Source organism: Oryctolagus cuniculus, chromosome 19 (genome assembly GCF_051225735.1).
Source record: "Oryctolagus cuniculus isolate XC-2025 breed Fujian yellow rabbit chromosome 19, ASM5122573v1, whole genome shotgun sequence".
Lineage (NCBI taxonomy): Eukaryota > Metazoa > Chordata > Mammalia > Lagomorpha > Leporidae > Oryctolagus > Oryctolagus cuniculus.
Genome location: NC_142885.1, coordinates 17,298,076 through 17,301,565, shown reverse-complemented (window position 1 = coordinate 17,301,565; position 3,490 = coordinate 17,298,076). Strand labels below are relative to the sequence as shown.

The window sequence follows — 3,490 nt, the reverse complement described above, 5'->3', positions numbered from 1 at the left end:
CTTGGTGCCAGCCGGCCAGCTGTCCAGCATTGTGGGTCTAGTGGCACCCGGGCCAACCCACGTGCTAACAACCTAACCGCCACCCAGACCACGGACTTCCCAGCAAGGGCTGGGCTGGAACGTAGGTGCCCACGCCTGCCGAGGCCACAGGTGATGCTGTCCAGTGTGGACGCTGGCTGCCCACACGTGGCTTCTGAAACGTAAATGAAAACTCATGAAAATTAAATAATTTTATTTTTTTAAATTATTTATTTATTTGAAAGTCAGAGTAACACAGAGAGAGGAGAGGCAGAGAGAGAGGGGTCTTGCATCTGCTGGTTCACTCCCCAACGGCCGGAGCTGCGCCGATCTGAAGCCAGGAGCCAGGAGCTTCTCCAGGGTCTCTCACATGGGTGCAGGAGCCCAAGAACTTGGGCCATCTTCTACTGCTTTCCCAGGCCGTAGCAGAGAGCTGGATCGGAAGAGGAGCGGCTGGGACTTGAACTGTCATTAAGTACTCAAGCCCCTGCCACTCACACGGGAGAGCCAGATGGAGTTCCTGGCTCTTGCCTTCTCCTGGTCTAGCCCCAGCTGTTTCAGGCATGTGGGGAATGAGCCAGTGAATGGAGGATCTCTGTTTTGCTCTGGGTCACTCTTTCAAAGAAATACACAAACATTTAAAAAAAAATCATAGGGGAGGGGAGAATGTGGGAGCTGCAAGCAGGTTAGTAGAAGAAGAAAATATTGTTTTTTTAAAAATATCGTTTTTTCATTGGGACCGGCACTGTGGTGTAGCAGGTAAAGCCGCTGCCTGCAGTGCCAGAATCCCATATGGGAACCTGTTTGAGTCCCGGTTCCTCCACTTCCGACTCAGCTCTCTGCTATGGCCCGGGAAAGCAACAGAAGATGGCCCAAGCCCTTGGACCCCTCCACCCACATGGGAGACCTAGAAGAAGCTCCTGGTTCCTGGCTTCAGTTCAGCCCAGCTCCGCTGTTGTGGCCATTTGAAGGAGTGAACCAGTAGATGGAAGACTTCTCTCTCTCTCTGCCTCTCTTTCTGTAACTCTTTCAAATAAATAATGAATAAATATGTTTTAAGATGTATTTATTTATTTCGAAGGCAGAGTTACAGAAAGAAAGGGAGAGACATCTTCTATCTGCTGGTTCACTCCCAAATGACTACAACGGCTGGGGCTGGGCCAGTCAGAAGCCAGGAACCTGGAACTGCATCCAGGTCTCCCACGTGGATGTGGGGACCCCAAGGACTTGGGCCATCTGCTTTCCTAGGTGCATAGCAGGGAGCTGGATCAGAAGTGGAGCAGCTGGGACTTGAGACAGGACCCATAGGAGATGCCGGCACTGCAGATGAAGTCTTAACCTGCTGTGCCACAACCCGGCCCCATACATAAAATATTAAGTTGATGGGGCCGCTGTTGTGGTGTGGAAAGTTAAGCCTCCACCTGTGGGGCCAGCAACCCATATGGAAGCCGGTTTGAGTCCTGGCTGCTCCTCCTCTGATCCAGCTCCCTGCTAACGGCTGAGGAAAGCGGTGGAAGATGGACCGAGTGCTTAGGCTCCTGCACCCATGTGGGAGACCAGAAGCTCCTGGCTCTGGTCTGGCCCAGCCCTGGCCATTGTGGCCACCTGGGAAGTGAACCAGCGGATGGAAGATCTCTCTCTCTCTCTCTGCCTCTCTGTAACTCCTTCAAATAAATTATCTTAAAAAAAAAATGCAAATGGTTGATCTTCATCTCAACACAGTGTATTTCAAATGATTGTAGAAACTGAGTATCACCGTGACCATTATTCCCATCCTGCAAAGAACTGAGAGACTGAGCAACTCACTTGAGGTCACACAACAGTCACATGTAGCCTAATGACAGAATGCGTCCAACGGCCACTTCACTCTGCCAACATCTCAGGACATCCACACAAAGCTCAAGGTGTGTGAGCCTGGTGCCACTGTCACATGACATACGGTCCTACAGCGAAAGCCTTCTGTAACTAGCACACTGTAAGACAACAATAAAAAGTACAGTAAGGACCTAAACCAGTAACAGCTGCATTTGAATTAGTTTATTTATTTTCATTGTACTGCAAAGGCAGAGAGAGAGAGAGAGGGTGAGAGCGAGAGCAATCTTTTTATCTACTGACTCCCCCAAAAGCCTGCAACAGCCTGGACTGGGCCAGGCAGAAGCCAAGGGCCTGGAACTCATCCGGGTCTCCGACGTGGGCAGCAGGGACCCAAGCGCATGAGCTATCATCGCCTGCTGCCTCCCAGAGTGTGCATTAGCAGGGAGCTGGCGCTAGAGCTGGAACCCGGGCATTCGATACAGTCGCAGGTGTGCTGAGTGGCATCTTCCCTACTGTGCCAAAAACCTGCACCTCTGGTCTCAGCGACTTCGGACCGACGACAAACGTGTGAGCACAGTGAGGTTTTCATTCAATGCACCCACGGAGCGATGGGACAGGTATGTGGAGGAAGGGGCCAAGTTTGAACCATGCAGGCAGAAAGGAAACCCCTGGCCCGTGTCTTAGCCAGGTGCTAACAGTTCAAAGCCCGCTCCCTCCACCCAGGAGGCTCCTTGACCATAGAGCAGATCTGGAAATGATCCACGCACCCACCCCACAAGGCTGCCAGCACCCTGCTGGTGCTCCAGACCGGCGTGCCGGGAATTTTACAAACACTTATTTCAGTTTTCACAGCACTGAGAGATGGGAGCTCTCCGGGTCCCGTGGATCAGAGAATCGAGTTGGCACCGGTGCGAATCCCGGTAGCTCCACTTCCAATCCAGCTCCCTGTGGGTGCATCTGGGAAGGCAATGGAGGATGGCCCAAGTGCTTGGGTCCCTGCTACCCACGTGGGAAGCCTGGAGGAGGCTCCTGGCTTTGGCCATTGCAGTCATTTGGGTCTCTCTCTCCCCTTCTTTCTCCGTATCTCTGCCTTTAAAATAAATAAATCTTTAAAAGACGGTCCTCGCGCCCCACGTGGGAGAACCAGAGTTGCTGGCCCATGGCTTCAGCCTGGTGCAGACGTCAAAGGCACCGGGCCAAAGCCAGGGGCCCCGACGCCCACATCCCTCCCAGGGCTCGGCGAGGGTGCAACCCCCCCCCCCCAGCCCTGGCCCTCCGCCCTCGAGCAGTCCCAGCAAGCGCCCCGCTCCGTGGGGGTCTCCGCCCAGCCAAGGTGGCTCGGACTCGGGGGTTACCCGGAAGAGGTGCGAAAGCGCAGCGGGCCGGGGACAGCACCCGCGCCGGCGGACGCGGAGGGGCAGCCGCTGCCGGAGGCTCCCGGGGGTGTGGGGGGCACCGGCGCGCACCGGAGGGCGGGGCGCAGCCTCCGGGCCAGCACACAATGGGTCCGCGCAGCCGGCCATGCGCGCGCGCGCGGCCTACGCGCCGCCGTCCCACGTGGGCCGCAGAGCGCGCCGGGCCAGCAGCGGCCTGTCGGCCCAGGCCGGGCGCGGCGCGGCGGCGTACGTGCGCGCGCGCGTGCGCGTGCGTGCGTGCG

The 3,490-nt window shown here is 56.1% G+C and overlaps 1 long non-coding RNA gene across 1 annotated transcript; it reads right to left on the bottom strand.

The window, feature by feature from the left end:
* Positions 1-229: 229 nt before the first annotated feature.
* Positions 230-3,372, bottom strand: LOC103345300 (uncharacterized). The gene is made up of 3 exons (XR_515247.5): positions 3,189-3,372; positions 1,825-1,991; positions 230-451 (listed from the first exon to the last, which is right to left on the bottom strand). It is a non-coding gene; the product is annotated as an uncharacterized LOC103345300 (long non-coding RNA).
* Between the last annotated feature and the right edge of the window lie 118 nt (positions 3,373-3,490).